At 41.6% G+C, this 10,315-nt stretch overlaps 1 long non-coding RNA gene across 1 annotated transcript; it reads right to left on the bottom strand.

The window, feature by feature from the left end:
• Positions 1-1,953: 1,953 nt before the first annotated feature.
• On the bottom strand, positions 1,954-10,027 carry LOC132340533 (uncharacterized). The gene is made up of 2 exons (XR_009490010.1): positions 9,861-10,027; positions 1,954-2,292 (listed from the first exon to the last, which is right to left on the bottom strand). It is a non-coding gene; the product is annotated as an uncharacterized LOC132340533 (long non-coding RNA).
• Between the last annotated feature and the right edge of the window lie 288 nt (positions 10,028-10,315).

The raw sequence follows: 10,315 nt of genomic DNA, 5'->3' as shown, positions 1-10,315 counted from the left end.
CATGGAATCATATCCCACTGAATGCCCCCTATATTCCACTTATCCTTTCCCAAGTGGGGTCCCTTTCCCTTACAAGGGTTGATCCTTGCATGCTGTCTTCCTTCTCTAATGATGGTTTCCATTACTCTGGCCTTTGCCTTTCAGTTTTTCCTCATCCATCCTGATACACGCCTTCTGTGCTTCATTTAAGAGATCCTTTAATCCATCCTTTTTCTATTTCACTTTCTGTATAATCAATTACGAAGCCGGCCTCCCTCCAGGCAGCCAAACAACTAAAAACCTGCATCCCTCCCTCCAGGCAGCCAATCACCATCCCCACAACAAAAACCCTCCTCCTTCCAGACAGCAAATCACAAGTCCCTGCAACAAAAACCTGCCTCCCTCCAGGCAGCCACAATCAAACAGCAACACAGCGATAGAGTACTTTTTAGTTCAGTGTTCACTTCCAATCATCACTCACCATATGGCACAGTCCAATCTGGGGCACTTGTCCAAGCCCTGCTAGTCAAGTCAACCCCAATTCAGACCCCATCCCTCTGTCTCCTCTCACAACCCTCAATCCTGTCTCACAGCTCTCAATCCAGCATCCTCCCTGAAGCTCCTGTTCCTACTCAATCCCTGCTTTCACTCTAAAATTTTGTCTGATGCTCCTGGGTTTTTCAGGATCCCCACCCGCAATCCTCAGTCTGGTAGTTCCAGATGTCTGTAATCTGGCTAGTCCAGATTCTCTTGGTTAGAGGGTACAGATCCCTCCCAACCCTCAGTCCTACAAGCCTAATTAGTCCTACACCTTGTCCCTATTTGGGCATGTTGTGTTATCACTCCAACTATCCTACCACCTCTTTGTGTTCTGCCTCTTGCAGCCTGCTGCTTGAACTGTTCTCTTTTGGGAGTTTCCTAACATGAGGAAATCTCATCTACTTCTGGCCAAATGCCTGTTTGGGAGTTGTTTTGCCATGTCTCGCCTGCAGTCTAACACACCCCAAATACACACAACCATCCTTAAGCTCTGACAGACTCAGATCCGGATCCTGTGCAGTACTGACTGGAGATGAGGTTCCTGTACTCAGATTACAGGCAATCTGACCAACGCAATTCCATTTCCCTAACCGCCATCCTAGCTTCTTACCAAGCTATTCCAGGGCTCATTCAGTCTCTACCTTTCACTTAGTCTATTCGCTGGCCAGTCTCCTCGTGGAGATATGAAACCATGGCTTAGAAAGACTTCACGTTCATTTCACTGTCCGGTCTGTGTCTCACACACCAATCAAGCTCCTGTATTCTGCCTCCCCCTTCCACATGCACCGTACAGACCTTTTTGTGCATTAAAAGGTGGTAGATTTATTTCCACAGTTTTCAGGGGGCCTTTATCCTGTTTCCCCCTCTTCTCTTTCCTTATTTGATCCCTTGTTGTCCCTGGGGTGTTGACCTGCAAATCACTGATGACACCAGAAGAAGCCGATCAAGTTGCCAAAATCGGCAGGGTGCACCTCTCACCCGAAATCTGCTAGGGCCATGGAGACAAAGTTTTCATCCCCAAGAAGTCCTCAGTTGTAAAAAATGATGCCTCACTTTTTAAAATTTTAAATAGGTTTATTGAACCACAACAAGTGACTGAATAAGGAAAAAGGGACAGTGCTGGGTGCTTAGCTGCAGCTAGAGGCACATCACCTACACCCATAACAACCCTTATATATGCTGTTGACAAGCCAAACCCCTGGTAAGCCAACCCCCTTGTAAGCCAATCTCCCCCACACTCATGCATATGTCACTCTTCTGACCCATCTCCTCCTTTGTCCTGCCTCTTGGAGTCTGTGCAGTCCTTCGTGCTTCTGCTTTCCCAATGGTTGGAGATCAACTTTCAACATTACAAAATTCAGATAAAAACCATCATATCTTAATAGAATTTCTTTCAACCTTATAACATGCATTTAACATTCACGAGAGCCAACATCACACTATCCATTTATTACAAAGTGATTGCAAAGCAGCTCCATGCCTGCTATGTGCCTGTCCCAGTTTAGGGCAAATTTGGGAGAAAGCCTCCAAAGGGGTTCCTCTAGAAAGTAGATTCAAGCCGCCCCTCCAACAACTATTTTGGGAAAAGATTTCCCTGAAGAAAAGTGGAAAAAACCTGTTTATTTAACAGGCAAAGCATTTACCAGCACAAAAAAAATGAACATTAAACAATAAAACCTCTCACCACTCCAAAGAGATGACAAACTCAGTTCCCATCATGGGCTGCAGTTCAGCTCACTCAGTCTGTTATCCGTCCCTCCGGAGGTGAGTGGTCTGGTTTGAAAGCAAAACCAGAGAGAGACTCCAAGTCAGAAATACAATTTATTAGGAAAAGGGAAAAGAAAACTAAAATACATGCAATAATACAAAAGAAAAAAATCCACTGAGAAAGTCAGACTACAACCTGACACCCTGATGGTCAGGGTGTTGGCAGCAGTCCAGTTGGATTGGTGGCTGCAGTCCTCCTGGAGTGGCAAATGTGGTTCTCTTGGAACAGTGATCCTGTAGAAATGGTGTAGTCTTCCTCTGAGGATTCAGGGGAAAAAGACAGCCATTCCTCTAGGAATCGAGTGGAAAGACTCACTGCTCTGTCCCACACCCCAGATTATATCCAGGTAGGGATGCTTAGCTCCTCCCTCCTATGCAGAGCATCTCAAAATGGACAGTTATCATTCTAATGAGTCATGCAGTGGGTCCTTGATTGCCCACTAAATAGAAATGGCTCTTGGAGGGAGTTATCTCTGAGTCATGTGGCAAGACATTGATGGGCCCATTAACGGGAGATAAGAAAAAAACAATGCCCCTCCTGGTTTCAGCAGCTCTTGAGGATTGGAATAGAATACATCTTTATATTGTAACCTAGGACAGTGGCCCTGGCCAGGCTGTGGTGGCCACACGTGTGAGCTCCTGGTGCTCTTCTGGGTTTTTGAACAGTTCCAAGAAAAAGAAAAAACACAGTCCAGGGAATTTCTCTACCTCAGCTAGCTAAAAACTAACTGAAAAGCAAAGGAGAGCTCTCTCATGCCCTCTGTCTGTTCTGCAGACAACACAGTCCAGGAGAAGGATGCAGGGGAGCAAGTGCAGGTTTTGATAATGAACTCCATGCTTCTTTCTCTCACCGGCTTTGCTCTAGGAACCATGCAAAACTTATTTCTGGGCTAAACAGATGAATGGGGATACAAACGTCATAAAGTCACCCCAGGACAGAGCCTCACTAGCAGACAGGATACTTCCTAGTCCTAAATGTAAAACAACTCTCCTGTGTTTTAACTTGAGAATTCTAGAGAGACAGTGAAGTCTTAGAACCTGCATGCATAGATAGACTTGCTGGCACCTATTTGCTAGAGAAATTGGATGAAAAATCTTTATCCAAAGTCAGCATATCTACTTGAAGGGTATCAAGATTAAGTCTAAACCCTGGCAGTTGTACTTTTTTCTGCAATCTTTTTAATACACATCACCTCCATGATGACATTTCTAAGTCTGTACAACCTCTAAAAGATTTATCTTTATGAACTATATTTTTCTAAGGCAGGTGGTCAGGAAAGTCTCAGAGGAGATAAGTTACATACTTCAGATCACCTGAGAAGTCCGGAACAAGGCAAGACTTTGCACATTATTCTTCTTCGGCCCCTCATCTGCCTGTTTTCAGAGAATCAGAAATACACACAAAGAGCAAATTGCCTGGAGAAATACCACTTCAATTACAAATATTTACATGAATGGTTTTGCCATCCTATCTGGCAGGATATTTCACCCTTTCAGCTCCTCTCTGCTTCAGTTTAATACTTGACATTGCCAAAACTTTGGGGTCTTTCTGTCTACAAAGTAGATTGTGCATGTGAATATCACCAGGTACTGACAGTACAGGAGCTCCCTCATAATTTCTGTGCCAGATGAGGCTGTGCACTCTTTGGTTTTAGATATGTAAACCTCTTGCTTAGTACAAAGTGGATATATTTTTTCCAGTGCAAATAAAACCATTTCAACTTCTGCCTATGACCTCAAAGATTTGAAAAATCAAAATGACCCATTAAGGAAATGAAATTATCTTTTAAAAGCTAACCTACTCAGCTCTGTTCTCCTGGAACTTAAGGAAGGGAGGTAAGCAACAGAATTCTCTTTTCTAGCCATGACATGAAAGTATATAAAATGAGAGAAACTAAAATAGTTGCTAACTCTCACAAGAAGAAATGTAAGAAGAGTGTCAGATAACTTATGCATTGCTTCAGGGGCAGAAGGATTATGTTTTTGTGCTTGACAAAATTGTCTCTACCTGTACAGATTGTGTCATCCACATTAAGGGGAACATTGCTAGATTAATTACTGAGGTCTACAAAGTAGTAAGTGAAACTACTATCTAAACATATTCAGTGTGGAATATGGCATTTAAATCTGGGAGGAAAGAACCTGTAAGACTTTGAGGGCTGCAAATCTTTCCAGCTATTTTGGAAGTACCAGTTTTTCTCATATGTCATACCATCACATTCTTCCTAACAGAAAGTCAGGTTCCAGTCCAGTTACCTCTGTAGCAGGAGTAGCAAGGGACTAACTCATTGCAACTGTTTTTATCTAGTACAAGCAATGGTCTAAAACACTTTGGCAAGATTCCTGAATGTGTGGTATCAAGGCATTTCAGAATGAACATGCTTTAGTTGAATTTTAAAATTGAAGCTTCAATATTTAATAGCTCTTCTGCTTTCCTAAATGTTCCTAAGTATTATTTGATTTCTATAATGCAAAAAAAAAAAAAAAAATACAGTTCGGCAAAATCAAGGCAATATTACTTTGACTTCCTTTATTTTTCTGTCTTGCTTTTAGAGTTCAAAAAAATCCAGCCAAACCTACCATTTTTGCGCCAATAAAAAAAAAACAGCTTATAAAAAGGCATTTTCAAGAAGAGGCCTCTGTCGCCTTTACACAGTAATTAGGTCACTGCATTGTACACAGCTATCCCCTTTAAATTTTAACTTGTAAATATCTGCTAAAAAAGAGGTCAGAACCACTGATGAAGGGAGTGGCTTGTGTAACAATAACAGGGTGTGGACTAGCAAAGTGCTTATAATTTTTTGAGAATGACAGTATACTTTTTTAGTAGCCATTATTCCAAGCTTTGCAGGTAAAGCAGAGTATACTGTCAACAATTACACTTCTGTTAGCATAAAATACCATCATCTACCCCTTAGGTTCCATACATCACTCCTTGCCATGCCTATGCATGGTGACTACACCTCTCCTAATAAAATAACTAGCACGGACCAAGTCATTAATATTCACTGACAGTGTCAGCCAGTTTTCTCTGCTGAGATTTTAACTAGTTGAAGACAGCAGCACTTGGAAAGGAACAGACAACGAGGATTATACATTAGCTGTCCAACTACAAGCAGCATTCCCTCAAATAAGTGAGGATGTAAATACATACTCCAGAGCTGCCATCCTGTAAGAAGGTGCTGCTGCCAATTCAAGCTGCTGCACAGTTTTGAAGAAAAAGGAAGACATGGATAAAGAAAGACAAGACCAACTGCTAGCTGAAGTAATCTGGCTGCAAACACCATACACCTGTTTGCTACCTTGATTCCTCTGAACAAAAACAAGTCAGGCTGCAGCCTGAGCTCAGTGACCTTGCTAGCTAAGCCTCACATATGAAAATGAGTGCAACATCAGCGGCCCACAAAGTCCTTCAGGCTCAATTTAAATTTTATCACAGCCATGATTTAAAAACATCATTTGCTTTAATCAGTATAATTGTCAGAGTACAAGTGCACAGCTAGGGGTGAGTAATGTTGATCTGAAAAACACAGTGTAGAAGATGGAAAATCTTCTAAGTGTTCCAAAACACTTTGCTGTCACTCACCAATGCCAAGGTGTTGCATTTTTATTTTTGCAACAAATTTTCTTCCTAGTCTTTGCAATTGTTTTTTATGGTTTTCCAAGAAAGAAGAGCACCCAAATCAATGTTTTGAATCATGAAGTCCAGTTTCAGGACATATATAAATGGGTACGACTTATACTAATAGATTGTTTCTGGTTTTCCCAGTTATGTATCTGTATAAAAAACAAAAAAAATTCTATTCTGGAGCTGTTTTCCTTTCCTTTTTGCACAGCCATTTTTTTCTTTTATTCTTTCGTTATTATTGTTTCATTTTGTTTTATTTTTTGGGAGGTTTTATGTTTTGTTTTTTGTTTCATAGCTGCTAAGTGTTGCACAGTTCTACGTGTGAATTTATGTAAATTTCAGAATGTGCTAATTCACTTATTTGCAAATTGGCAAGTGATTGGCTGAAGCAGCAAGCTGTCGGGCGGGGGGGGGGGGGGGGGGGGGGGGGGGGGGGGGGGGAAGCTTGTCCTCCCCCTTTCGCCCGGCAAGCAACCAGCACACTGCTTGCAGCAGAAGCACTCTGGGGTCTCACCCGAGACAGCGCCTAGGGATACAGCCCCACGCTATTGTGAAGGCAGCTCCCTGCATCGGACGAGGCTCGCAGCAACAGCCAACAGAAAGAAAGAGAGCTGACTCCAGCCGAGGGTATAATCAGGCCTTTATGACTCTAATAAATTTTCCCGGTTGGAGCCCCACCCCAGAAATGCAGCAGCTTTTAAGGGGGCAGGGGAAACAGGGGAGGAAACTACCTCTGGACGACTGGGAAACCAGAGGGTAGTGGGATGCAGGGATTGACATTAGGGACAGACCAACGGGAATACATCGAGGGAGGGGTCCTGGTTCTTGATCCAATCACTCGACGCTCCAGCTAGAAGTTTCTAGAGGGAAGGGAGAGAGTGCGAAGTGACAGACAGGGCACCAGGGAGGGATCAAAGGAAAGATTCATAAGGCTGGGGGGGTGGAGCAGGGATGACAGGCAGTGGGGAGGAGGGCAGAATTAACCAGGCTTGAACCATTGCAACTAAGGGGGGGGAAACAGGACAATGCAACATACAAACTGAGAGGAGAACAGAACAACCTAACACAACATAACAATTGGCAAACATGAAAATGAGTTCATTTAGCCATTTTCCTCTTTTGTTAAAATGTAGTTTAGGATCAGTGCACCCTTCCCCAAGTTATGGCAATGAGGAGAATGTAATGCAATCGTGTGGGTCTTGTAGTGGTTTGGCTTAGTGTAAACATGTGCCCTGGGTATGGGAAGAATACTAAAAAGATCTCCAGATGTGGTATGGAAGACATCAGAGGAGTACTTAGAACAGCTGCAGATGTATCAGCAGTAAATAAATGTGGATGTGATCATGTTTAGAGTGGTGAACAGCTGAAATGTCTCAGGGTGCAAGACAATTCTGGCTGTGAAGGGAGATAAAGAGCTGCTTTCTTTGCAAGGGGACAGCAGTTTGGAATATAGTTGATGACCCCAGATGAGGGGAAGAGTGTGGATCAGAAGATATGGTGATAAAAGCCACCTTTTGATTCTTCTGGTAGAGCCTAAGATTTTGCTCTAAGATGGGCCAGCAGGAAATGGAGTAGGAGTGGATATATCTTAACACCCAGACTCCCACTTGGCCGGGGCTGCTCCAAACTAAGTAGCTCCTTTGGCACCCATCTCTCAAGAGCTCCTGGCAGTAGCTGAAAATTGCAGGTCACAGTGAGGGTAAGACATAGCTGCTGCATGGGGGCGAGCCATGCCAAATGTTTGATGGTAGGCAACCACCAAATTTTTTCTTAATTTTCCCTCTTACCAGGAGTAACTTACTGTTTTTACATGAAGGGTAGTGTCTCATGGAGAAAATGCTACTCTCCAGTTCTTCCACTATCACAGCAGAGGAAAACTGGGTGCAAAATGTGTGCTACTGAACTAAGTTACACCAGAATTTCTTCTTCTCCCTCTATTTAACTAAGCCAGAAGATACTTGAAGCCCTTGAACATTATCTGCTAAATCATGCTTTATACATTAAGAAGTTCTCAATGACTGCTAGTTCCAGCCAGCACCAATTGTGTCCCTTTATCTCAAAACTAGCATGTTTGTAGAAAGTTATACCACATCTAAAAGCGAGATGCCTAGTAATTTTGGGTGACAAATTCAGCAGAGAGTAGAAGTAAAAGGTTAAACAATACAGGATCAAGAAACAAAACAGGAAAAAAATATGCCAGAGAAAGTGTACAGTTTATCTTCAAATAATCTAGGGCAGCTTGCCCTAGAATTACCTAAATTAGCTTCATCACCTTCTTTCATATGGAAATATTGTAAGAATGATAATCTTTCTGTGGCACTCAGGTAGTTAAATCCACAAAATTTGCTTTTTGAAGCTTGGATTTCGCTGACTTTATTTCAAGCAATCAAAAGTATCTAATTTGCATTCACATTCACATTAGTGGCCCATATGTTAGCCCTGTTTAAAAGCTATATGCTGCATTCATTATGAAATACTTGGCTTCCTAGCTTTATCCTTTTGCTTTGAAATTATTATGATAATATTGCAACTCTTCTTTTTAGGCTATTTTCACATACAAGGGATTTTGTGAGATTTGGTTCTTTTTCAAAGTATTCCAAAGGAAGGGCTTTTAAAATTTTGTTTACAGTGTTATATGGTGTGGGAGCTCAGCACATCACTCCTGATGTGCAGAGCTACCGAGAGAACCCTTGGGGGGGGCTCGGGAGCCTTGGAATGTTGCCAAAAGCACTTGGTGGCTTGATTTTGATCCATCTAGAGATGTGCCACCGATGTATGAAGAAATGGAACCTGCGAGAATCACTTGAGTGTAAATGGTGAAGGGAAGATATCATTATAGGGTGAATCACAAATTTTGGGGTTTTGGTACAGGGGGGTTGTAGAGACAAGATGGAGGAATCAGGGCGTGCCACCAGGCTCTTCTTTCTTCTTCCTGTCTTCCATCTTCTGCAGTGGTGTTGGCATTTGGGGATTGGTCTGGGATGAGGGTGTAGTTAGTGACGAAGATGATAGGTATTGGGGACAAAAGGTAAATATGATATACGTAGTTTTTGTTATAAAAGATGCGACCGCCTTAGGGGTGGGCAGAGTGCCTTTGGCTGCTGTGCTGGTCAGATCCTTCGGGCAGAGAAAAGACTTTATAGATAAGAAATAATAAACAATTCTGAAGACCAAAAAAACCTAGCGTCCAGACTCACCTTTTGAAACCCAGCATGCAAGAACCATCCTGAGCGTGTGTGGGGGCAGAGACAGACAGCCGACCCCATAATATGGGAACTTGCAAATTGGCAAAATATCTTTCTGCCGTCATTTAACACAACCATGTATTATTCTTCCTACCTAAAATTTCATTAAAATATCAGGAGTTCGGTTGATCTCGGTATAAGATTTCAGATCACATGCAACATCATTAATGCCCTTCACAGTTCATCATGCTATTCACTGGACTAAATCAGTATTTCATTATGATAAAATTAAGCTTTATTACATTATTGCTCTTAAGTTTCTTTTTCATTATAGAGCACATAGTAAGGTACTTGCTTTTTAAGGAGTTCGCAATCCAAATGCAATAAAAGTAAATTCACAGAACTAAAAACCTTAATCATTATCAGATGAAATACCCTGCCTATGGTCACATAAAAACTGGCAGATGCAATAATTAAATCAAGGTCTTCCAGGATGTCCTGCTCTGCCTTGGATAGAAAACCACCTATACACTCTTACCTGTCTCATCAAATCATTACTTTTCACTACTTGCTGTCATGCATGCATTAATACGATCACCAAAGTTTTACTTCCAGAATAATGTTTTTATTCTCTGGCTTAACTATTGAATATCTAATGCTCATGGTTTGAGACACAAACCCTATTTCTTCCCATAGGTAATTTCACCTTGTAGACAGACCCTCATGCTCCTGAAAACTTGAAAGATAAACTCCTTTCTCACCTGCATGTTCACTTTAGCTTCTAACATTTCGAAAATCCTTTCCCCCTTTCTCCAGAGAGCTTTTGGAAGCTCTATTGACATCCTAGAAGGTGAAAAATAACGAATTTTCTGCTACAAAATGAACATCACAAAAAGGTATCTGTTGAGTATGAGACAAATAACCTGAAGTAAACACCTCAAAAGAAAAAAAAAAGAACAACAAAAAAACTCCATTAAAAATCTAGTAATCATTTTAAAAAATTGCATTCTTCATTGGTCTTCAATCTTTACATGAAAACTGTTTAAGAAAGAGTTTATTGGATGGATGAAAGAGAAGCAGAAGGTTGATTAAACAAATTGTTTCTGAGGTTGGTAGTTTAAAATAATTAGGATTCTCAAACTCTTACATAAGTCAGTTCAACCTGACACCATTAACAAATCTACAGAGTACTCCTGAGAATGAGTTGTTGTTAATG

This window comes from Haemorhous mexicanus, chromosome 1 (assembly GCF_027477595.1).
Source record: "Haemorhous mexicanus isolate bHaeMex1 chromosome 1, bHaeMex1.pri, whole genome shotgun sequence".
In the NCBI taxonomy this organism is placed as follows: domain Eukaryota; kingdom Metazoa; phylum Chordata; class Aves; order Passeriformes; family Fringillidae; genus Haemorhous; species Haemorhous mexicanus.
The sequence above is the reverse complement of the archived record's forward strand: the minus strand, read 5'-3'. Positions and strand labels throughout refer to the sequence as shown.